Genomic DNA, 27,356 nt, shown 5'->3' on the forward strand with positions numbered 1-27,356 from the left:
CACTCCCTAAGGTATTCGTTCTTTATGCTGTAAACCGGGCCAAAACAGTGCCCTTTGTAATAAGCCCCTGGTGTCTAGGTACGTGCAATATTTTGACGTGGCTACATGCCAATACGTTAGCATCCTTCTCAATTGTACTGAGAATCCGGGGGATGTGTATCAACAAGAGACAGTAAAAAAGGTTTACGCAGGGTCTTAATCTAAAAAGAATCCTTGGAACGGGTCCCTGCTGCACGTCTGCGCCTGTGTCTCTGTTGTGCCGTATCCTGGATGGGTGTAGCACGATGGTCATCTGTAAAAGAGAGGAACTTAGTTGAAAAGTTGTCGTGCAAAAAGGTAGGTTGTACCAAAGAAAATATGTACAGTTCAAGATGAGTAAAGTTGAGCCTAATTGCCACTTGTTTACGCGCGTTGAGCCCCTTGTATTGTGATAGGGGTATAGCCATCAAACCTGTATCAATTACATATAACTGCGCTGGACTCGTCTAACCGCGTCCGTGGTCTTAACGACCTGTCAGATGCTTCAGTTGGTGAGGCCGTTTAGCGTGCGGTTTCCAAGGCAGCTGCACGGTCTTCCGCGCACAAGGAGTGCTCAATATTTCCATTTACCGTAATGATGCCGCGTGGACCGGGCATCTTAAGCATAAGAGAAGAGTAATGTGGTATTACGTTAAAGCGATCGCGTCCGAGTATAGCTTGATAGCCACTTTGGAATGGAGTGATGTGGAAGGTTAACTTTTCGCTGCGGAATTTATCGAGAAAGCCGAATATAACCTCTAGTAGCAGGGAGCCCGTGCAATGAGCTTCTGGGCCTGGCGTTACTCCTTTAAAGGTAGTATTGCTATGGCTAATTTTCGCTGGGTCTATCCCCATGTTGCGTACTGTGTCCTGATATAGCAGGTTTAAACTGCTGCCACCGTCCATCAGAACTCGTGTGAAGTGGTATCCGTCAATTATTGGGTCTAATACCAAGGCAGCCCATCCTGCATGCCGGACACTTGCTAGGTAATCCCGATGGTCAAAGGTGATCGGTTGGGACGACTAGTGGCAGAATTCCGCGGTGATAGGCCCTGGGCATGTGTCTCTGGGAGTGCCGCTTTGTTTTTCCCCTTTATTACGTGTAACACGTTGACTGTTTTGACTTCTGGTGGGAATTTCTTCTGTTCCCCAGTGTTTTGCTTGCGAGGCTCGTCCTCGTCTTTGCTTGGTGTATCCTGCCCCTTATGTTCGGCGTTGAGCTCACCGGACTACTTGAAGACCCAACATTCTCTATGGGTGTGATTTGCAGGTTTGTCGGGGGTACTATGGATCTGACATATTTGGTACAAAATCTTGTTTAGGCTGGATATTTCGTCTCTGTTGCCTTTGGAGGGCGGCTTTTGCTGACCTGGCCGAGAGCTTCTGAATCCGGCGTTTACCACCGTGCTCTTCAGGCTGTCTTCTTTATTCCGGCGCTTGTTTTTGCTGTGTCGTGATTTCCCGTTTCCGTCCCTGACTTCGAATGTACTTGGGTCGCTGGTGCTGCATCGGGCTAACCAGCTGTCCTCGCCCGTGCAAAAGCGGATCATGAGGCTTGTTAATGCTGCCATTGTTCTCGGCTTTTCTTGGCCGAGGTGTCTGGCAAGCCATTCGTCTCGAACGCTGTGCTTGAAAGCTGCTAAGGCTTCGGCGTCCGGACAGTCTACTATTTGGTTCTTCTTAGTGAGGAACATGTTCCAAAGCTTTCGGGCTGACTCTCCGGGCTGTTGACTTATATGACTTAAATCGTCTGCATCTGGTGGTCGAACATAGGTCCCTTGAAAATTTGCCCGAAAGGTGTCTTTGAGCTCTTCCCAGCTTCCAATCGAGTTTTCGTGGAGGCTTTTAAGCCAGTGCCGAGCTGGCCCTTTGAGCTTGAGGGGTAAGTACTTGATGGCGTGGAGATCATCTCCTCGAGCCATGTGGATATGGAGGATATGGTCCTCAATCCAAACCCCAGGGTCTGTTGTTCCATCGTACGCCTCTATGTTTACGGGTTTGAATCCCTCTGGAAATTCATTGTCCGGCACCTCGTCGGTGAAACATAGGGGGTGTGCGGCACCCCTGTATTTGGGTGTATCGCGGTGTTCGGATGTTTGTTGTGTTGTATTGCATACTGGAGTGTGCTTGCATCGCCCGTATATGGATCTGGTTGCGATGTCCTTTTGATGCAAGACCTCGCGTGGATCGCGTACTGGCTTATGTGCGGCGTCGTTTGCCGCTCTATATTGGCCACGAGGTTGTCTATCCGACCGGATGGTCATTTTGTTTTCTAATTGCGAGGGATCTAAGGCCTCCTCGTCGAATTCGGGTAGCAACTTTTGCTTCGGGTAGCTCTTGGTGTGGCGATTACCGCCGTACTTCGCTGAAGTGTTGAGTACTTCACTCCATCTGATTCTGAGTGTGTCTTGCGCAGCCCTAAGCCTTTGCGTCTGCTTTTTCAGACTCCTCGCAGTGGCAACAAGCCTTTGATGGGCATTATGTTGCTCCGGGCGCCTGTCCGGTGTGATGTCGTCCGGACTGTTATATTCGACGGAGTCGGGTTGGTCGGTTTGATTCTCCGTGTTGCCCTGGTCGGGCGATGGTTCACCCTGCTCTATCGCTGGGTCTATATGACCGCTGTTTCTACCGAGGCGGGATTGGGAGTGGCGCTTACACCGCCGCTTTGGCTGCTTCTCGAGGGAACAACCCTTCGTTGCGTCCTTCCGTTCCTCTTCGTCGTTTTCTTTGTGTGTGTCCACCGTGTATACATCATATGATGAAGTGGGCGTCCAGTGCCCTGTGGGTAGTGGTTCCTGTTCGTCTCTTGCATCGTCGTCCATACCGTCGATGTCTTCGGAGTCGAGGTCGAGCATGTCGGTTAAGTCGTTGACAGTGGCTACTAAGTGGGTGTTGGGTGGGCGGCAAATTTCTTCGTCATCCGAATCCCAATCATGCCGAACATTGTTCGGCCAGGACTCTCCTGACAAGGAGAGAGACCTTAATGAGTTCAGTATGTCGCCGAAGGGCGAGTGCTGAAAGATATCCACGGAGGTAAACTCCATGATCGGCGCCCAATCGGATTCGATAGGCACGGGCGCAGGCGGTTTGGAGTCTGTGGCCGGGGAAGGATCCAGCTGTGTGGCATCACGGCTCTCGTGAAGGGTAAGGTCGATATTCGGCTCGATCGCCACTAAGGATGCGGCCTCCGTGGCGGGGTCTATCCACCCGTCCATGGATGGCGCAACTGGTTCCGAATTGATGGTCGGAGCGGTTGCCGGCGCGATCTCCTGGACACTGTCTGTTGGCAGACCTAAATCATGCTCATCGTGACCACGTGGCGCACTAGGCAGGGGCTCGAACCCGTCGAAGATCAAGTCCCCACGGATATCAGCCGTGTAGTTTAAGCTTCCAAGCCTGACCTGATGGCCAGAGGCGTAACTCTCGATCTGCTCCAGATGGCCAAGCAAGTTGGCCCGTAGTACGAAGCTGCCGAATACAAAAATCTGTCCGGGGAGAAAAGTCTCACCCTGGACTGCATCGCTATCGATGATCGAAGGAGCCATCAAGCCTAATAGCGACGACACAGAGGAACTCTCAATGAAAGCACCAATGTCGGTGTCAAAACCGGCGGATCTCGGGTAGGGGGTCTCGAATTGTGCGTCTAAGGCGGATGGTAACAGGAGGCAAGGGACACGATGTTTTACCTAGGTTCGGGCCCTCTTGATGGAGTTAAAACCCTACGTCCTGCTTGATTATTCTTGATAATATGAGTAGTACAGGAGTTGATCTACCACAAGATCGGAGAGGCTAAACCCTAGAAGCTAGCCTATGGTATGATTGTCTGTTGTCCTACGGACTAAAACCCTCCGGTTTATATAGACACCAGATTGGGCTAGGGTTACACAAGGTCGGTTACAAAGGAGGAGATATACATATCTGTATTGCCTAGCTTGCACTACTAGGGAAAACCCTAGCAGTAACGCTGGTTTTGTGCTCACTAGTAGCGCGGGTAGATGCGCTACTAATAAGGCGCTACAGCTATTGCTTAGCAGTAACGCGTGCCCGCACGCGCTACTACTAGGACAAATAGCTGCAGCGTTTGTTCACTCCCACGCTACTGCTAATGTAACTACTGGCAGCGTGTTTTCTCTCCATCGCTACTAGTATTCTTTTTTATTTTTTTATTTTTAGTGTATTTATGCGCCATCGTACAAATATTGGTACAATACCAGTTATGAGGTTTACATCATTATGTCCATAACAGTGTGTCAAATGAAGGTGGATTAGGTTCAAGTGAAGGCAATATGTGGTGCATGTCAAAAGTATACTACTAATACAAACTTGATCTAGTTTGGACTAGTAGTATTTTCTATGTGCACCACATGTTGCCTCCACTCGAATCTAATCCTCCAGCACAAGCTATTTAATCATCATCATAGTCATTACCACCAAAAATATTCATTTAATCACCACTAACACTAGCTAATAATAATCATCATAGTCATTACCACCAACACTAGCTATTTTATCATCATAGTAATAGTATAGCACATCATCATCCTCACACTCATTTCTAGCTAGCTAATCACTCCTGCTGCTCTCTCTTAGGTAAAATAACATAAAACATGTGTAACTCTCCTTCTTGATCAAGTTGGAGCATGCAGATGAACCTATCTCCTAATCGTGGGTAGCGCATCTGTTTGCTGCCCCCTAGTACTTCTCTGCGCTTCTCCATCACACATTTGGTCCAGTCTTGCACTATTAAGCATCCATTACTAATCCAGAATGCACTAAAGTAATCTGTAGGATATCTTGGCCGTAAGATAATAATACTCATGGTACCTTTAGTCTCGATCCCGTAAGGCACAACATTCATCGGGAGTCCCTATTGAAGAACATCGTATGGTAACATACTTAACAATGAATTTTAGCTTCAAAAATAATGTATGGAAAAGATGTACTGAGGACAAATAGTAAAAATCTTATCATCCTTCCTAAATAGATGTGACCGTAGTTCATTACGAACACTATTGGTCGCACGTTTTCAGTACTAACATTTCTAAGTGCAGGAAGAAAATTTGTCTTGACTGTATCAAGATCCTCAAGCCATGAAACATAATGACTTAGCTCCTCGCAGTTTAGTTCAGCCTTGGGACAGTAGTAGGTCCTGTCTACCAAGCGCTGGACATTTTTGCTTGCACCGAAATAAGCTGACAATACAAATTAGTTGTCAACTATTTTTGAATAAACAATATCATAGAGATAAATATGGTTGAGAAACTTACATAATGGTATAACTGGAGGCGTCTGCACATCGACCCAGATGTCGGTATTACCTTCAATATCATATTCCGGACGAATATCAAAGGTGATAACCATATCAGGCTCAAATGCATAAGTCTTGCATAGTGCTTGCCATGTTTTGCATCCAAAATAGGTGTAGTCGTCTGAATTGTATAATTTTGCGTGGAAAATATAGCCATGCTCGGACTTCAAGTATACTTTCTTTACCTCCATAGTACGACTGAAACCTATCTTATCCAATACAAAAACTCTTGCATGGAAGGGGATACGCTAGTAGAATAGTAAAAAAAAGACTTGTCATGCTTAAATTATAAGTTGAAGCAAATGTCATGCTTAATTACGAAAAAAGACTTGTCGTTGTGACTTACTGTATCCACTTCGAAATTCTTGTCTAGCTTGATGCTGAAGCGCCTATCATCATCTAGGAAGATTCCGTCACACAGGCCGCGCTCGTCTTTGCAGTATTTGCAAATACCGAAACCCTTTTCGTCGTCAGACATTTCCTATGTTCATAGTTAAAACATTAATTGAAAATCGATCGAAGACAACTACCAGGATACTCAACACACAAATCTGGGGCACTCGATATTTCCTATATATTCTGGCACAAGTCATGTCAAAATTCACGAAAAAATCCATCATGACCTTTGCTAAAATAGGACATATCGAGCGCCTGAAATTTGCCGGAACGGAAATGAATCAACACTCCGGCAAAACATAGGCCACTCGGAGGTGTAACCTGCAAACATGACCGGCCACTTGGGCAAGCACATATCCTATTTGAGCCAGTGTTGGAAAAAGCGAAATTAGGTGTACGCTTAGGCACACTGAAGCGCTCGGCGATAGCCCATCGCGTAGCCTTGGGCCTAAACGGCACTCTAGGCGGCCCCCATCACTTAGGCGGAGCAACGCGTACACCTAGACGTGATTATGCAATAGAAAGCAGCAAGGAGGTGGCGCAAGGCAGGGCAAGGCGCGGCCCGGTATGGAGCTCGCGCCGCTGAAAGCACGGACGGGAAGGTGCGAGAATATTGGGGAAGATGGCGAGAAGATTGCAGGGAGTTTGCCGGCGAGAGGAAAGGAGATATTGTATTTGGCTAGGATTTGGATATATATATAAACACAAAAGGGCGGCACCGGCCTGAGCTATTCCATCGTCGCTTCATCCTCCGGCCACTGGAAGGTAAAGATTCAACTCCTCCACGCCGCCCGTACTTCTTCGGTTCTTCCTCCTCGCCATCTCTCCGCGTGTGAACGATTTGAGGTTCGGTCTCTTCTCCCTGCCATTTCCTGTAAGTGAGATGCGATTTCATTTGTCCCTCCGCTTCCCGTGTCTTGTCCTCTACTGTATCCTATAGATTTTCCTGCTGCCCCTCCCATCGGATTGCTATTGGTTGCTACTCCATCCCTCTCTTGTAATCCCTCAATTTGTAGTTTTTTTAGGACACTCGATCTGCAGTTTTTGTAGATCTATTTACTTCATAGATGATCTTTGAAAAGTATACAATATTATTTGCCTCTGGATTGCTGGTTGGATGTTGCTTGATCCATCCCTCGCTTGTAATTTCATTGGTCTGCAAATTTTCGATTATTTGTTAACCCCAGAACTATGAAGAGGAAATTGATAAGATGACCATTGTAAGTGGACTTTTCTGTACTGAACAGTAGAGTTAGTTTTTTGAAACGAACACTATAGTATACTTGGGGTAACCCAAGACTGCAAATAATGAAGATTAATATTGTGGTTATCCTCATATTAAAAATCACTTCTTAGCTCTAATATCTTCCTGGAATTCCACCCTGAATAAAAATTCTTGGATTACACCCAGTAGATAATTATTCGTAATTATACTGATAGGTTATACACTTGCACTGATTTGCTGATGGTCATTAACGGTCAGCTCAACTGGAATCATCAATAGACAATACATATAAATTATAATTGTGTGATGTTTTACTTGACAGCTCATACGACAAGTTAATGAGGGCTGGTCTTATCTAGTGCCTGGAGAAGTTAAAGAGGACTGCTACCTACAGGCGGCTGTTCTGAAGGTAATCATTCTGCTTCCTGGAGAAGTTGCCACTATTTCCCTAAACTTGCATATTGTACGCATAACCATCTTGGGTAGCAGCAGGTCGATCAGCTCTTCAGTACTGGAGATACACATCCCTGATTTATCATCAAAACTCATATAAAATTGGGATCATTCGTCTCTTCAAGTGAATCACTGTGTTGTGCGCATCAGTGCTTGTCAAATAGCTTCCATTATAAGTAGCATCTTGATGTTAGTGAAGTTTGTGCTACATGATTTTCTCTTCTGTTGCTTGATGCCAAGATGCAACACCATCCAGAACTAGTCCTAGTTTAAAAGTAGGATCATATGTATGTGGTTGCTGGTAATCTTTACTGTGGAGTGTGGAGACTCGAGGTTCATTAATCAGAGGGTTGTTTAGTCGGTATAAAAACGGATTTGCTTCTGGATCTGTATCGAGCATTGCAACCTTGCAGGACTAAATAAGTTTCCAATGCAATTATGCAACAAATTTATTATCTTGTAATACAAAAAATGATGTTCTTTGGTTTCCCTCATTGCAGTTTTTGTATTTTCTATTTAGTTTTTTTGCTTGGAATCTCTTGATCGACAGCTTCCTACCTATTTCATATTTGATCTACATACACTATGAATTTATTATATTATAACTTATATTGCTTTGCTTCTGCCTTCTTCTGTAAAAATCATATACCTAATTGAGTGGGTAATGATTTATCTTCCACTATATGTTTTCGGATGTGGACACACGCACACCCGTACAGACAACTATATTACATTTTTGCTTTGATTATTATCTAGATTTATGCCTACTTGTGCTCTCCACTTTGATAGACCTAGCCCATAATTTTATCATTATCGATGTGAATTACTAAACAATTGTTGTTGTGTATTTGAGCATTTGTAGGATGTTGGAGACAAACACAACGTTAGTGTTGCAGGAAGAGAATGCCCGTAAGAGAAATTCGGATGATGTGGGATGGGAGTATGGGAGTCTAGCCGATGTTTCCAACAAGGACAAAGTGAAGTGTTTGTTTTTTAACGATGTGATCATTGGAGGTGTTTATCGTCACAAGTAGCATGTGGCTCACGTTGGTAATTTTGTGGCTAAATGCAAGAAAAGCTCGCACGAATCTAAAGATAGGTGCAAGAAATCTCTTGAGGAGGCATCTAAGAAGAGGAAGGAAAATACTTCCCGTGAGCCAGAGCTCTAGCTGAGAGAAGGCGTGAATATTTTTCGTGTTGGAGATGCCGAAGTTACTTGTATTGGCAGCGCTGAGCCACACAAGATAGGTCCCATTGACAGTGGACACGTCCTATTGATCCTAAATTAACTCAAATTGTGCGTCTGTGTGGAACTATCCCTATTGGGACTAGAGATAAGTCTTTCAAATAAGACTCTAGGAATAAAGTACTTGTGAACTTGTGCTCATAATTTATAATGCTATATGCCATATTGGGTCTTGCGTGATTTTTGCCTCAACTATATTTGAATATTTGATGTTTCTATGTTACTGCTACTTCCCTTGAATAGATCATTTTTAGTTCTTCCCGTTGTTGTGATGTACTCCCTCCATCCAATAATATAAGATCTTAATATCATGAGAATATAAGATCTTATATCATGGGATGGAGGGAGTATCTTATTATCATTCAATTGTCATAACCTACTGTAGTAGAAAATGCCTAAGGCTATGCCTAGCCAAAAAATTGTCCTCGTAACCCGCTACCATACAAAACGCCTAGGCTACGCCTAGGCACGCTAGGCGCTAGGAAGAGAGTCATCGTCCGCCTACCGCCTAGCACTCTTTCCAACCTTGATTTGAGCAACACAAGATATACATTTCAAAATATCTTATAGGACTCAAATTAGCATGCATTCAATAAGCAAAAGTAAATCAACTCATGCGTCCGTACATCGTCGAATATTATCACTAATACTACCTCTCTCTCAGTTTACAGGGCGTGCGCGTTCCCCTAGGTCGTCAATTTGACCAACCTAATACAAGTCATATATTACAAAAAATATACCAACATAAACTACGGAGTTTCTACTTTCAAAAGATATAATTTTTGTGTTATATAGTTTATATTAGGGTGATAAAATTGACAACCTAGGTATACGCACAGGACTTATAAACTGAAACGGAGGTAGTACATCCCGAATAGTGTCATACATATAACATCACTAATACAACTAAAACCCTAGCACACGACGGGTGTCGGCGCGGGCGGTGGACACCCACAGAGAAGGAACCATCACGGGATCATAGCTCCAATGAGATCCCTGGAGAACCTGCCAGGTATTGGAGAACATGTGCTCCAACGCAAACAAGTAGCGACGGACGTGCGTGTCCTCCTCACTGACACGGTGACGCACCACCTCCGCGGGGTCCTCGAGCCTCTGGACCGTCACTGGCCCACGCGACCGACACCAAAGAAGGTTTGGGTCAACGATAGGCTGGCTCCTCACCAACCTGTGCCCCCCAGTAGGTAGCACCTCCTAGTACCACCCCTGCGGAGCCCAGTCCCGGACATGGCCCATCTGGTCAAGCAGGTGTCGTCCTCCGCCGACTCGATGACGAGGATGCGGGATAGGCATCGTCCACGTTGATGCGGGAAAAATTGCTGTAACTAAAAAAATAGCAACAAATTCTTACTAACTAGTTCTATCAATTCAACTAGTTCTTATTAAAAATAAACTTACTATAAATAAAAATAAACTAGTACCTAATTAGTACCTAGTTCTTACTAACTAATTAGTACCTAGGAACTACTGCCCTAATTACCATCTAATTTGATGAAGCTAGGGGTGGAAAGTGGTAGCGGATATTCCAACTATCCAACTATAAAGTGAAATAAGTGGTCAAATTTTACTCATTTTATGATTCATCTTAGAAATTTGATTCGTTTCCACCCTTACATGAACCCTAACTCATTTGAGCCGCATCCGCATCCTATTCGTTTCCACCCTTACATGAACCCTAACTAATTTGATGCAACTAAAATATAAAGAAACCCTAGGCAAAGGTAGGGGAGAGGGAGGAGCAGGCGTGCTCACCTCGGGTGCCTGCGATGAGGGAGGGGCAGGCGGCGTCGAGGTTGGGGTCGGGGCTCGGGCGCGCGGCAGATTGTCGCGTCGAGGTCGGGGTCCGGGGCGGCGTCCGGGGCGGTGTTGAGGTCGGGGGCGGGGGCGGCATAGAGGGTGTGCGGAGAGCGCGCGGCAGCCGACGGGCCACAGCGGCGGCGAGAGTGGAGAGCTGGATTTTGGGGAAGTGTCCGTGGGGAAGGACGAACCCCGTGGTTAAGTTAGAAGTAGCAGTAGCGCGTTCCAGAAAGTGCGCTACTGCTACGTTAGCTACAGCGCGTTCTGGGATACACGCTACTGCTACTCCTTTCTCTTTTTTCCCTTTTTCATTTAGTTTTCTTCACATTTTTTTTTCACTACAAGAAATATGTCAACTAGTGACCTTCTGTCAGTGACCCAACTGGTCATAGATCTATGACCATTTGAGACCAATTTGTCAAAAGCTATTCGGGGGATCCAAACCCTAAACTATAACGACCATTTTGGTCAGAAAGGTCGTAATTTCCTTACACAAAATGGTCATAAAGCAGATAGCACTGGTCCGCTGCCTTATTGGTAGCTGATCATGACCAATATAGATGGTCATAACCTTGTAAATTGTGGTGGGTTGCTATGACTAGGCGCCACCTCATCAGTTTTGCCTATGTGTCATGTCCATGTGGCAGTTTTTGCCCTAGGTTGTGAAGCAACCTATATTTCTGTCATTCCCAAAATTCCAAAAAATACTCATAAATTCTTTGGATCATATCTTCGTCAAATATGTAAATAACCTTCCTTGCCTAGTTCAAAAATAATTTAAAAATATTCATTTTCCTATTCTGTTTAGAACAGCACTTTGTGAAGGAAGTGCTATTTTGGCATGTCCAAATGGAATCCATTTTCTACAGTGCTTTCCTATGCCCAAATAACCATCCTCCACCAAATGCCAGCTCAATCCATTCATTATTTTGAGCCCAACTTCAACATTCGTATTTATGTCCAGTGTGGTACTTTGCAAAGCAAGTACCACCTAAGCCCCTCCTTTTGAGCTGAAAATTTGTGAAGACAGTCTTCTTAGTAACTGATCATCCTCAGCCAAAACTCACGCCCATTAGCCATGTGCATTTCCCGTACCGCTAATGAAACACTTGGCTGCTTATTCATGTTTGAGCATCGATCGGTCTCCTCGTGAGAATCTTATGTTGTGATTTTCTTCCTAGCACCTAAGTGGGGAGTGCCCAACCCACTAGACATACCTAGGCCGCCCAGAACACATGGCAACGCCACGGTCATGCGGTGACCATGCGACGGGCATGCGAGTTTACGCGCTCTAGAGTTGGGGCCCTCAGCCACCGTCCAAACCTCGACGTATCGCCACCAAACAAGGTATTTATGATTAAATAGGTACTTATGTAACTAGAAATGATTTTTGGAAAAAATAAAGAGCAAACTACGAGGTAGCTACAATTCAAATTTGACCCGCTTCTAGCTGAATCGGCAGAAATTTTTCTTTTTCACGAGAGGTGGATCAAAACTTTTTACACCCAACCATTTGGTCAATTGGGCATTAAATATGTCCTAGTATTTTATAAAATTGATTTGGTCCAATTTTGCAACAAATATATGGTAGGTCCTTCACAAAAAACTCATTTCGGGCACTCGAAAAATGGAAAATGAATTTTCCGTGTAAAGAAAATGAAAACTCCCTTAGGCAACATTGTTTGGAATTCCAAGATGCACCCTTCTGCACAATATGAGATCATTTGAACAAACTATGCCACGAATGTGGCCATAAGATTGATCATTTGGCTTGAAAGCCATGAATCTTCACGCATGATAGCTCATTTCCGAGAACACTTTTTTAAAAAATAATTGTCGTATTACAAGTTTATTATTTTTCCTGGAAACTTTGTCACATATGATGACACAATGCGAAGGTTTTCCAATTTTTTGATTTTTTTTGAATTTTTATGCCTATTTCAGAATGCGGTCAAAACGGCGGGTTTCACCGTTCCTAGCTAGTGGTTGAATCTTGAAATTTTTTTGATATTTCTCTGATTAAATAGATACTTATGTACCTAGAAATGATTTTTAGAAAAAAATAAAGAGCAAACTATGAGGTAGTTACAGTTCAAATTTGACCCGCTTCCAACTGAATCGACGGAAATTTGTCTTTTTCACGAGCGGTGGATCAAAACTTTTTACACCCAAACATTTTGTCAATTGTGCATTACATATGTCCTAGTATTTTATAAAATTGATTTGGTCCAATTTTGCAACAAATATATGGTAGGTCCTTCACAAAAAAAAACTCATTTCGGGCACTCGGAAAATGGAAAATGAATATTCTGTGCAAAGAAAATGAAAACTCCGTTAGGCAACATTGTTTGGAATTCCAAGATGCACCCTTTTGCATAATACGAGATCACTTGAACAAACTATGCCATGAATGTGGCCATAAGATTGATCATTTGGCTTGAAAGCCCTGAATCTTCACACATGATAGCTCATTTCTGAGAAGACTTCTTTAAAATAATTGTCGTATTACAAGTTTATTATTTTTCCTAGAAACTTGGTCACATATGATGACACGACGCGAAGGTTTTCCAATTTTTTGATTTTTTATGCCTGTTTCGAAATGCGGTCAAAACGGCGGGCTTGACCGTTCCTAGCTAGTGGTTGAATCTTGGAATTTTTTTGATGTTTCTCTGATTAAATAGATACATATGTACCTAGAAATTATTTTTGGAAAAAATAAATCGCAAACTACGAGGTAGCTACATTTCAAATTTGACCCGCTTCTAACTAAATCGGCGGGAATTTGTCTTTTTCACGAGAGGTGGATCAAAACTTTTTACACCCAACCATTTGGTCAATTATGCATTAAATATGTCCTAGTATTTTATAAAATTGATTTGGTCCCATTTTGCAACAAATATATGGTAGGTCCTTCACAAAAAAGCTCATTTCGGGCACTCGGAAAATGGAAAATGAATTTTCTGTGCAAAGAAAATGAAAACTCCGTTAGGCAACATTGTTTGGAATTTCAAGATGCACCCTTTTGCACAATATCATATCATTTGAACAAACTATGCCATGAATGTGGCCATAAGATTGATCATTTGGCTTGAAAGCCCTGAATCTTCACGCATGACAGCTCATTTCTGAGAACACTTTTTAAAATAATTGTCGTATTACAAGTTTATTATTTTTCCTGAAAACTTGGTCACATATGATGACACGATGTGAAGGTTTTCCAATTTTTTGATGTTTTTTGAATTTTTTATGCCCGTTTCAAAATGCGGTCAAAACGGCGGGCTTGACCGTTCGTAGCTAATGGTTGAATCTTGGAAAATTTTTGATGTTTCTCTGATTAAATAGATATTTATGTATCTAGAAATGATTGTTGGAAAAAATAAAGAGCAAACTACGAGGTAGCTACAGTTCAAATTTGACACGCTTCCAACTGAATCGGCGGGAATTTGTCTTTTTTACGAGAGGTGGATCAAAAATTTTTACACCCAACCATTTGGTTAATTATGCATTAAATATGTCCTAGTATTTTATAAAATTGATTTGGTCCAATTTTGCAACAAATATATGGTAGGTCCTTCACAAAAAAACTCATTTCGGGCACTTGGAAAATGGAAAATGAATTTTACGTGCAAAGAAAATGAAAACTCTCTTAGGCAACATTGTTTGGAATTCCAAGATGCACCCTTGTGCACAATATTATCATTTGAACAAACTATTCCATGAATGTGGCCATAAGATTGATCATTTGGCTTGAAAGCCATGAATCTTCACGCATGACAGCTCATTTCTGAGAACACTTTTTAAAATAATTGTCGTATTACAAGTTTAATATTTTTCCTGAAAACTTGGTCACATATGATGACACGATGTGAAGGTTTTCTAATTTTTTGATTTTTTTAATTTTTTATGCCCGTTTCAAAATGCGGTCAAAACAGCGGGCTTGACCGTTCCTAGGTAGTGGTTGAATCTTGGAAAACTTTTGATGTTTCTATGATTGAATTGATACTTATGTACCTAGAAATGGTTTTTGGAAAAAAAATAAAGAGCAAACTATGAGGCAGCTGCAGTTCAAATTTGACCCGCTTCCTACTGAATCGTCGGGAATTTGTCTTTTTCATCAGAGGTAGATCAAAAATTTTGACACCCAACCATTTGGTCAATTGTGAATTAAATATGGACTAGTATTTTATAAAATTTATTTGGTCCAATTTTGCAACAAATATATGGTAGGTCCTTCACAAAAAAAACCTCATTTCGGGCACTCGAAAAATGGAAAATGTTTTTTTGCCAAAAAAACTCATATCTCACGACACCTTTTTAAAGATATTTATCCTTTTTCATGATTGTTATTTTTTTTGAAAACTTGTTCACATTTTGGTGACACAATGAGAAGGTTTCCATTTTCTTTTTGAATTTCTCTTGTCAAAATAGCTGATATAATTTTAACACATTATTTTTAGGCAACTATGACCTATTTAGATGGTCATAACATCATACTGCATTCGGATTGGTCCATAGACGTCTCACGCGGATCGTGAATCATACGTCGTCGGATGCTCGCGGATCCAACGGCCATCCTCAACCCTTCCACACCAACCCCAAAAGGCCAAAACCCTGGCTAGCCATTTTCCATCCACCCCGCCTCCTTTCTTTCCCACTTCCATCTCCTCGCTGTCTCGCCTCCTCCCTTCTAGATCGCCGCCGCCACCTCCGTCTGGCGGAGCTCACCCCCGTCCCCCACACATACTTCCTCCTCAAGATAGCAAAGCCGCACCCTCTCCTCTCGGATACATGGCGCTGCTCAGCGCCGGCGCGGCCACGGCGGTGTGGGCGTGCCTCGCCATGCGCTGCCCTACAGCCGCCGCCCCCTCCGCCCCAGCTTCACCGGCAGCCTCCCTCCCTTCCTTCCTCGAGGGCGCCCGAAACCCTAGCCCCTCGCGGATGGGCCGACCGAGATGGCCAAGGATCCCTCCTCCGCCCTTGTTCCGGCAAAGACGGCGCCAGATCCGCAGCCAACTGCGGCGGCTGCTGCACTAGCAACAGGAGACGGCTCATGGAGGGTCCTAGCCGGCCGCATTCTCCACCCCTTCTCTTGTACATGGGGGATCTCGCTCCTGCTGCAGCCGCCGCCGCTGTGGCCCTTCACGACAGCGAGGTTGGAGGCGTGCTGGATGCCCAGGTAAGCCCTCCTCATTTACCCGTTCTGACTCTCCTCCATAGCCTGCTGCATCTCCTTCATCTCATGTGCCACTGCTTGCTTTGCTTTGCTTTCTTCCTATGGTAGATGCAGATCCCATCTTTTCTTGTTATGTGCCGGGCAGACCACGACCACGACCACAACAAGGGGAAGGAGGCACGACGGGCTGGACGACAAGGTGGAGAACCCGGACATGGAGGGGCGCCAGATCTTGCCTCGTGGTTGCCTGATCTAGCCATATTGTCGCCAGATCTCCCCCCTCTCCCTCTCTCTGTGTTTTTCTGTCAGTAGCTAGTATCATAAGTTGGAGCTGGCTGAACTAGGAACTATCTGCATTTATTCAACTAGATCAAGTACAAGTACATTAGTTCGTAATCTGCTATTAATACAATGTCCAAGTCATAAATTTCCTGAAGTAGTGCATGTATATATTTAGGTGCTAGTTAATTAGAAAATGGATGTGATTAGAAAATGTGTTCATCAGGTCTTGTGTAATCATAAAATTTCCTTCTAACTGGAAAAAACTGACGAACCTAGTTCATTGTGATCTGTATTTAAATTACATCGATTACTCATTTAGAGAATCTGTGTTCTCTGTGCTTGTGGTTCTGGTTTATCATTAAGTAGCTTCTTTGTTACTACTTTTGGCTGTGGTAACCTCTACTTTAGAGCCATAACAATTAGTTTACTCAAATCAGGAAAGATTCTGCATAAGTAACTAAATTCAGCAGCTCAATGTTGCACAGCATAGCAAATGCCAAACTGCCCAGTTTATGCTTTGTTTTTCTAATCCTGGTTATGTCTTCTCCAGCTAAATGCCTTGCCTGTGTATTATATACTTTATTCTTCTTGCTGGAGTACTAGAAGAGTAGTGCTATCTTGCTGCTGGTGACACTCCATCGACTACTCACTGTTAATTTATTCCGAGTGGCCATAATTCCCTTCCTAGCAGCACCACATAGTACCACCTGCTCTCTTGTCTCACCCATAACAACAATTTACTAGCAGTATGTGTCTTGGGTACTATCTAGGTCCCTTATACTACTACACCTAGTTACTTGTGCGTATCCTATTACTTACTAGTTAGTAGACATGAGTAGTAGTACTGTACTATAATCTTCTTCCCCAACTACTACAATCGTACTTGTAGTAGTGGTGTCTTAGTTCCAGTGACAATTTAACGAGTTTATTAACTCCAAATGAAGTGAACTGGGCATAATTCTATAGGTGTGGTACAAAGTGCTATATGTTTCCTTGCCTCACCAACAAGATGTACTAATATGTCTCTTGTGACACGCTAGGTCGATTCTACGCCTTCGAGAAACCTGTAGTACTTGTATCTCTGCATGTTTGAGCACTCGAGCAGTACTTCAAAATGGAGTAGCTTAATTCACTGAATTTTGTTGTAGTACTAGTTGATTCACTGAGAAGATTCAGTAATGAGTTGATTCACTAAGAAGACTCCTTTTTTGTGCTGGCTTCTTTCCATTGTGGAGCTCGCTGTGTGACAAGTCTGTTCATTCCTCTAGATGTCGTGTCACTTGGCATAAGTAATTAAGTAGGACTAGTTTCATGTGAATCATAGCTTTTCTATTGCTTCATTTCATCTGATACAGGCATGAAATTGAACTGCACTAGATGCAGCACCATTATGGTCCCTGAAATTAGCTTCTCTTATTGAATTTTTTATTTCCTCGCCTGAGAACAACGGTATCATCATATTCTACCAGGCCCTTTGTTTGTTTCTATGAGCTTGCCTCTGTGGCTAGCACATATCATATGTGATCCATGCTATCTCTTTTCCGCCCACTGAAGCTTGGAGCAAAGTGGCATATTACTTTTGTGATAACTGAGAGAACTGCGAGGCTTTATTTTCTACTTTGGCATATAATATTTGAATTAACACTGTTTTTATTTGAAATTTGTCATTAGGCTATTAGTGCGAAACTTCCGAGTTATAACTATCCTTGCATTTCTTACTCCAATTGTGAAAGGACTATATATAGTCTGTGTGCTTCTGTGAATATATTTGAGTACATTTTTATCATGCTGCTGTAATATGTAATGTAGTTTTCAAAGCATGTCTGCTGTTGTAATTCAATATTTATATGCAGCAACAGATTATCCAGTACTGTTGCCTACATGCTTCTGGCCGCTGATACTTTTCATTTTTCTTAGTTCTTCTTGCTTCGGATTGCTTCCTCCCTGACACCCCGATCCAGATGACGGTAGCAGCGATGGCGTCCACACTCAAGCGTGCCTACCTCTCCATCTATAACTGTTCTGTCTTCTTTGGCCGGTTAGCTGCTTCATCCCCACTTTGAAATCTCGATCTCCTTTCTTGTTGAATGATTCGTATATGTGTGGATGTAGGGTGCATGTGCTCTATTACGCGTTGTTGGATAGTTTACCTGGACGTGTACGTCGCCAGTTGAGAGGCGTCTCCAGCTTGCGCAGACCGCTGTCTGGCTCTATCATTGATCAGTTATCTGTAACTTGCCGACGTGTTTTCTAGGCTGCTAGTTTTGTATTTTGCCTATAACTGCATGAGTCATTCTCGCTGAAATGACATGATTTAGCTTTTAGTTCTTCTGGCCAAACATGTGTTTTAGCCTTTTGCCTTTGCTTATCAACAATTGTTTTGCTTGTTTTTGAGCTACTGCCACTTTGAGTTGATGTAGGCCTGTAGTTATTTATTGCAACTGAGCTTCTATATTGCATTGTTGGACCAATTGATTGCCACCTCTTAGATTTACTTTCATATGGAGTGGATAAATTTGCAGCCAGCTTCTATATTCCTATTTGAAGTCATCAACTGAGATGTTGTAAACATTCCTGCCATGTGCTGCTTCCTTTTTCATGCTTTGCTAATATAGATCATTTGCTTGAACTGCGATGGTTGGTGCAACCAAATAAATATTTTGTGCCTTTGATCTAGCTCTAAAAGTGTGGTGTTACCTCTCTTTACAGGAGCTCCGGGCTGAAGAAATTTGAAGAAGCTTGAAGCCGAAAAAGTAAAGAGTAGCGAGTTAGTAGTGCTAGTTATGTTGTACAGTGGCTAGCATATCTGTTTATATGAACACTACTGTAAATACTGTAATATCGTATGTTGTACAATAGTCAGCATATTTGGTGCTAATATTGGCTATCATTTTAACAGTTTAGTATGTTCTCTTGCCATTTGAAATATTTTTCATTTGTTTATTGTGAAAGTGAGAAATAGAAAGATGACCAGTGGGACAAACAAAAAGGCCAAGGCCCAAAAAGTATATGGAATGTAAAAAGGATGAGGCCCAAAACAGAAATGGACTATAAAAGGGTTGAGGGCGAAAAAATGGACTATGAAAGGCAATGGCCAAGAAAAAAACACTAAATTGCTGGGCTAGGCCCAAGTAGCTAGTAAAAAATAACAGGAAAAATATATATATAAAGGCTGAATTATTGGGCTCGGCCCATGTAAAACACCTAATTGGACCGAGCTGAATCTTATCAACGACCTTTTCAATTGGTCGCATTTTTGTCACGTCAGATTGCTACGTCAGATCCGACGTGACCTGGGCAGACAGCCAGTGACCAAAACAAAAGATCATGGGTTCAACAACCTTCTGTTTTGGTCGTAAACGTCTACGACCTTCTCACATAGAAGGTCGTTAATTTCTATTTACGACCGCCAGCTTTTGACTTTCTGTTTTTGGTCACAAAAAGGTCGCGAATGAAAAACTATGACCTTTCAGCGGCCAATAGTGAGGGTCACAAGTTGACATATTTTTTGTAGTGTTCCTTTCACCTTATTCTATTTCTTTCATTTTCAATTACCTTTCTATTTGCTTTCCATTTAATTTTATATCCTTTAGCAGTAGCGAGTTTATATTAAAACACGTTGCTACAAAGAAAGTAGCAGTAGCGCGGTTCGATATAGGTCGCTACTACTATTTGTAGCCTATCGACTAAGCCGTGGGAATTTTAGTAGTAACATGTTTAGAACAAGACGCGCTACTGCTAAAACTTTATCTGCAGCGCGGTTTGCACAGGCGCGCTACTGCTACTTAGCACCAGCGTGCTTCTTTGACTCGCGCTACTGCTAAAGTTCTGTGTATAAGGTTTTCCCTAGTAGTGTTGCCTTCCACGCCAAGTAGAGTCCCATCCGGACATGGGATGAAGTCCTCAATCTTGTATCTTCATAGTCCAACAGTCCGGCCAATGGATATAGTCCGGCTGTCCGGAGGCCCCCCTAATCCAGGACTCCCTCAGGAACTGTGTCCAGAATTGCCTGGCCGATTCCTCTGGCTGCTGAATTATGTGGCTCAAGTCATCGGCATCTGGCGGTCGCACATAAGTTCCTTGAAAGTTGTCGAGGAATGTGGCTTCCAGATCTTCCCAACAGCCAATGGACTCTGGTAGCAAGCTGTTGAGCCAATGCCGAGCTGGTTCTTTGAGCTTGAGTGGGAGGTATTTGATGGCGTGTAGATCATCATCACGGGCCATGTGGATGTGCAGGAGGAAATCCTCGATCAATACCGCAGGATCTGTTGTGCCGTCATATGATTCGATATTTACGGGTTTGAAACCCTCTGGGATTTGATGATCCATTACTTTGTCTGTGAAGCATAGGGGGTGTGCGGCGCCTCTGTACTGGGTTATATCTCGACGCAGCTCAAATGAGTCTTGCCCGCTGTGTTCGGCCCGGCCGGATTTACTTTTACTGTATTTGGCGTGACGGTTATTGTCTCGCATAGTGGCGCGCCCTCGTGATCCGTAGATCGATCTTGCATGTTTTGCTTTGTCCTCCAATACGTCTCGCAGGTCTAGCATGTTTCCCCGTGCCTTGTCATTTTTATTTGAGTGGTGTCGGGGTGCGGGCTGAATTTTTGGCTGAAATGCCTCTCTGTCGTGGCCACGAGGTGGCCGGTCAGCCGCATCATATGCTAGAGATGTAGGTTTGAGTGCTTCCTCCTCCAGTCGGGGTAGCAACCTACGCTTTGGGTAACTGTTGGAGGGGCGTTCGAGTTTATATTCCTCGGCTGCAAGGACTTCAGTCCATCTGTCAGCTAGCAAATCTTGATCAGCTTGAAGCTGTTGTTGCTTTTTCTTAAGTCTATTTGCCGTGGCTATAAGCCGACGCTTGAAGCGCTCTTGTTCGACGGGATCCTTAGGCACGACGAATTCGTCATCGTCGAGGCTTGCCTCGTCTTCGGACGGAGGCATGTAATTATCATCTTCTGCCTCCCCATCTGCCGCTCTCTCTGGAGGGCTGGCTTCTCCATCCTCCTGCCCTAAATCTTGCTGGAGGGGATTGTTGTCGTCTTCGGCCCTGTCCGGAGTGTTATTATCTCCTGTGCCAGGGTCACCGCTTTTGCTTTGGCGAGACTTAGAGCGGCGCCGCTGACGCTGGCGCTTGGGTTGCTTCTTGGAGGGGTCATCCTCCGCTGTCTCATCACCATTGCCTTCTTTGGGTGTGTCCACCATGTATATATCATATGATGAGGTGGCTGTCCAGTGCCCAGTGGGCAGTGGTTCCTCTTCGCCTCCCGCATCGTCGTCCATACCGTCGATGTCTTCGGAGTCGAAGTTGAGCATGTTAGTTAAGTCATCGACAGTGGCTACTAAATGGGTGGTGGGTGGGCGGCGAATTTCTTCGTCATCCGCATCCCAATCCTTCCAAACATAGTTCGGCCAGGACTCTCCTGACAAGGAGAGAGACCTTAATGAGTTCAGTATGTCGCCGAAGGGCGAGTGCTGAAAGATATCCGCGGAGGTAAACTACATGATCGGCGCCCAATCAGATTCGATAGGCACGGGCGCAGGCGGTTGGGAGTCCATGGCCGGGGAGGAATCCGGTAGTTCGGCGTCACGGCTCTCGTGAAGGGTAAGGTCGATACTCGGCTCGATCGTGATGAGGACATCAATACCATTGTTACACCCACAGCCCCTACTGTTACATATACTGGACCAATTACTAGAGCTCGCGCACGCCAGTTAAATTACCAGGTACTTTCGTTTCTTGGTAATGATTCTAATGTTCACGAGATTATGATGCTGCCTAAATTGGATACATTTGTTTTGCTTACAAATGAAGGGCCTAGCTTGGAGAAGGATGAACATTGGAGCAAGAACACGCATGGAGTTGATGGCATGCGCAAGGGGATCAAGAACGGAGTTACAAGTGATGATTTCAGGACTTTGAAGCTGCCATAAGGAGTGCATGAAGCCTTGGACGAAATATACAAGATGCCACTTCATAATATTCGTCCATAGGCTATTCTAGGTGTTGCGTCACCTTATTAATGGGCCAGGCCCATGTAATTTCAAAATACTTAAGTATAGGCTATTTTTAGAGTCCGTATGTGTGGGGAAACAAGAGTTAGGGTTGGTTTCGGACCCCACCCTCAAGGGCCACGAAATTCCCCCCTCTTCCTCCATACATACAGCCCTTAGGGCGTCGTTTAGACATTGGGTTTTGTTTAGATTAAAAGTTCGCCATAGCTGCAACTTCGCGTACTTCGTTTGTGTCCAACGACCAGACCAAGACGTCACAGAACCCCACCTTGATCAATAAAGATTTCATCTTATATTCGCAATATCCAGATTGCAATCTCAGTTTCTTGCTTGTTCTTCGTTTGCTCGCAGGAAACAGACCCTCGTGGTCAGGTTGATCGTGCTCCGGCGTGGTCAATAACCCTCGGAAGTTGGTTTAGCGATTGCTAAGGCGCGACGTCTCGCACGTTCGTAGTCGGATCGTCAAGGTCGACTCCCACAGAAAACGATATCCACCATCTCATCGAAACATTGGGACACCTTAGCCTCTATCAAGTGGTATCAGATTTCCAGGTTGCTCGGTGAGATTTTACAGTTTTTCGTAGATTAGATCGAGTCTATTCTTCATACCTACAGTCCATGAAAAAGCCACAAAAAAAATTAGGGTTAGTTCATCATATCCAAACCAATCTGAGCCTTTGCATAATCTTTTTAGGGTTTTTGCTTTGTTGAATTTGCGGTTGCATCGTCGTGTCAAGTTGCTGGTCTTAGAGTCTAGTCTTTTAGAGTTTCGAGTTCTGGTCATAAGTTGTCACGCCGCCACCGCACCATCATCATCGCCCATCTACCACTTTTGCTTATCCGCCACCACTCTGAATCCATATCCATATACCACCACCAATCCGTATCCATATACCACCACCAATCTCTATCCATATACCACCACCGCTGCCATATACCACAACCATATATCCACCACCAATCCGAGTTCTTCTCATATTAGGTTTGTTCTTGAGATCAATCTAATTTCCGATTCGTGTTTCCTTGCCTACGTAGGTCTCGGAAAAAAAAGAAAAAGAGTCTGGAGACCCCCGGGCAGTTTTTAGGCCAAAATTTTCACGGGCAAATTTTTTCCCTATCCTATTTTTAGGCTTTTCTGAGTATTTTGAGCCACGTGCCATCATAGTGATTTTTTTGTCGTACTTTTTCCTCGTCGCTGCCCTGATTTCCGAAAAAAAAAGTGAAAAAAAAAATTTCATGCCCATCCTATCAGTTTGACGAGGGAAGAGTTTTGAGACACTCGTCATTATAGTGATTTTTCGCAAAAAAAAAGAGGAGCGCAAAAAAAAGGAGCGCAAAAAAAGAGCGAAAAAAAAGAGTTCCAGAGTGTGCTTTTCCCTTATTTACATGCAGCGCCGTGATTTTGTTAGTGTTCTAGGCTCGCGTCTCTAGCACGGTCTAGCCTAGGACCAGCATAGTACCGTCGTTGAGCGTTTATTCAACTTTGCATCTCTGAATTGATTATTGCTGACCCTTTTTGCTACCATACTATAAGCCTTCCCAGCTCCACATACATCTACGTCGTGCGTTTGACTCTCCCTGGCAATCGCTCTATCCAAGCTTTTGAGAGTTTTGACTATAACGGTTGCCGATCACCGCCTGCTGCTGGGTAAGAACTGGTAAGAATTTGAGATTTGCTTGACGGATTTGTGACACCCGCCACCACCACCACTTGTTAGTAGTCTGTAGGATCATATTCTTGTGTGTTTCTATTGCTGCTAACCATGCCAGGATCACAATCCGACGAGACTGACTGGGAGAACTTGACGAACAAGGAGCTTCATGATACGTTTCAGCAAATGATGAGTGTACAGGTGCAAGATGTGATAAACAGATTTGAAGAGGCCATGGAGAAGATAGATGGCATGGAGAAGACGTTTGAAACAAAGCTCGATAACAAGTTTGCTGAATTGCTTTCGCGTTTTCCACCACCACCACCACCGGCTGCTCCTGCCGCACCTCTGCAACAACAGCAACAACACCGACTACCTCCACGTTGGGAAACAGCCCTCCGCCGAGCGAGCCGTGTCCCTCTTCAGTCGGGCCAAACTGCTGGTGCTGCTGTTGATACTTCTGTGGCTCCTACTGCTTATGTGGAGGAGGATGATTATGTGGGAGATTATGAGGATGAGGTTGATCAAAATCAGAAATACGTGCCACCACCAGCACAGCAACCACCAGGTCGTCCACATGCAAATAATGGCAATGGTAGGGCTCACCCTCAGGTACGAGATCATGACCATCTCCCTAAACTAAAATTGAATATTCCACCATTTGAGGGTAGATATGTTCCTGATATATATCTTACTTGGGAGTTAGAAACTGAACAATGATTTACATGTTTACAATATCCCGAGGAGAGACGTGTTCCTGCTGCTGTTTGTGCATTCACTAGTTTTGCATGTGTTTGGTGGTCTGAGCATTGTAGATTATATCCTATTCCGGCTACTTGGGCTGCTTTGAAAACTGCTATGCGTACTCGTTGGGTTCCACCATATTATCAACGTGAATTACTTCAAAAATTGCAGCGCTTAAGACAGGGAAAAAATTCTATAGAAGAATATTATCAGGAATTACAAACTGGCATGATTAGATGTGGTATTGTTGAGGAGAATGAAGCTATGCTTGCACGTTTTATGGGTGGATTAAATAGAGAGATTCAGACCATTCTAGAGTATAAGGAGTATACTAATATCACTCATTTATTCCATCTTGCTTGTAAAGCTGAACGTGAAGTGCAGGATCGACAGGCATTGGCGCGGACTAACTTTTCTGCAGGTCGACCTTCATCATGGACACCACGTGCATCATCTACTTCCACACGTTCTGCTACACCGGCACCTCTGTCGGCTGCCACCTCCAACCGTGATACAATAAAGCAAGCACAATCACCACTATCTGCCAAGCGCACACCTTCTGGGCCTGCAAAGAGCTCTTCTTCATCCATGGCATCAACAGGGCAAACACATGATATTATTTGTCGATGTTGCAAGGGTGGAGGTCATTATGCGAGAGAATGCCCATCTAAGCTTGTGATGATTATTACTGAGGATGGTGGGTATGAGTCCGCTAGTGACTATGATGAGGAGACTTTGGCTCTTATTACACGTGACGAACACGGTGGAGACGATTCTGATCATGAGACACAATACATGGCTCCTGAAGATGCTGACAGGTATGAATGTTTAGTTGCTCAACGTGTTTTGAGTGTGCAGGTTACACAAGCTGAGCAAAATCAGAGGCATAATTTGTTCCATACAAAGGGAGTTGTGAAGGAACGTTCTATTCGCGTGATCATAGATGGAGGGAGCTGCAATAACTTGGCTAGCATGGAGAGGTGGAGAAGCTATCTCTCACCACAAGACCACATCCACATCCTTACTACATCCAATGGTTCAACAACAGCGGCAAGGTTAAGGTAACACGTACTGTTCGTGTGCATTTTAGTATCTCTACATATGCTGATTATGTTGATTGTGATGTGGTACCTATGCAAGCATGTTCCTTATTACTTGGTAGACCATGGCAATTTGATAAAAATTCTGTACACCATGGTAGAAACAATCAGTATACTCTTGTTCATAACGATAAAAATATTACTTTGCTTCCTATGACTCCTGATTCCATTTTGAAAGATGATATTAATAGAGCTAATAAAGCAAAACCGGAGACAAATAAGAGTGAAAATCAGATTGTGGCAAAAGAATTTGAGCACCAAATGAAGCCTAATAATAAACCATCTACTGTTGTTTCTGAAATTAAGTTGAAAAGTGCATGTTTACTTGCCACCAAATCTGATATTGATGAGCTAGATTTCAGCAAATCTGTTTGCTATGCTTTTGTGTGCAAAGAGGCATTATTTTCATTCGAGGACGTGCCTTCCTCTTTGCCCCCTGCTGTCACTAATATTTTGCAGGAGTTCACTGACGTCTTTCCACAAGATGTGCCACCGGGATTACCACCTATTCAAGGGATTGAGCATCAAATTGACTTAATTCCCGGTGCTTCGCTACCCAACCGTGCACCATACCGTACCAATCCAGAGGAGACGAAGGAGATTATGCGTCAAGTACAAGAACTACTCGACAAAGGTTATATACGCAAATCCCTTAGTCCTTGTGCTGTTCCTATCATTTTAGTGCCGAAAAAGGATGGTACGTCGCATATGTGTGTTGATTGTAGAGGCATAAATAATATTACTATTCGTTATCGTCATCCTATTCCTAGGCTAGATGATATGCTTGATGAATTGAGTGGCTCTACAATATTCTCCAAAGTTGATTTGCGTAGTGCATACCATCAAATTCGTATGAAATTGGGAGATGAATGGAAAACAACATTTAAAACTAAGTTTGGATTATATGAGTGGTTAGTCATGCCTTTTGGGTTAACTAATGCTCCTAGTACTTTTATGAGGTTAATGAACGAAGTTTTACGTGCTTTCATTGGACGATTTGTGGTAGTTTACTTTGATGACATATTGATTTATAGCAAATCTTTGGAGGAACATTTGGAACATTTACGTGCTGTTTTTATTGCTCTACGTGATGCACGTTTGTTTGGAAACCTTGGAAAGTGCACCTTTTGCACCGACCGAGTATCTTTTCTTGGCTATGTTGTTACTCCACAGGGAATTGAAGTTGATAAAGCCAAGATTGAAGCTATTGAGAGTTGGCCGCAGCCCAAAACGGTCACACAAGTGAGGAGTTTCCTTGGCCTCGCTGGTTTCTATAGGCGTTTTGTGAGAGATTTCAGCACCATTGCTGCACCTCTCAACGAACTTACAAAGAAGGATGTGCCTTTTGTTTGGGGTATCGCACAGGAAGAAGCCTTCACGGTATTGAAAGATAAGTTGACACATGCTCCTTTACTCCAACTTCCTAATTTCAATAAGACTTTTGAGCTTGAATATGATGCTAGTGGAATTGGATTAGGAGGTGTGTTATTAGAAGATGGAAAACCTGTTGCATACTTTTCTGAAAAATTGAGTGGGCCTAGTCTGAACTATTCTACTTATGATAAAGAATTATATGCTCTTGTTCGGACCATAGAAACATGGCAACATTATTTATGGCCCAAGGAATTTGTTATACATTCTGATCATGAATCTTTGAAACACATTAAAAGTCAAGCAAAACTGAACCATAGACATGCTAAATGGGTTGAATCCATTGAGACTTTCCCTTATGTCATTAAACACAAGAAGGGTAAAGAAAATGTTATTGCTGATGCCTTGTCTCGTCATTATACTATGCTTTCACAACTTGACTTTAAAATATTTGGTTTGGAGACCATCAAAGATCAATATGTTCATGATGCTGAATTTAAAGATGTATTGCAGAATTGTAAGGAAGGGAGAACTTGGAACAAGTTCGTTCTTAACGAT

The sequence above is a fragment of the Triticum urartu genome, chromosome 5, assembly GCF_003073215.2.
Source record: "Triticum urartu cultivar G1812 chromosome 5, Tu2.1, whole genome shotgun sequence".
Taxonomy (NCBI): Eukaryota; Viridiplantae; Streptophyta; class Magnoliopsida; order Poales; family Poaceae; genus Triticum; species Triticum urartu.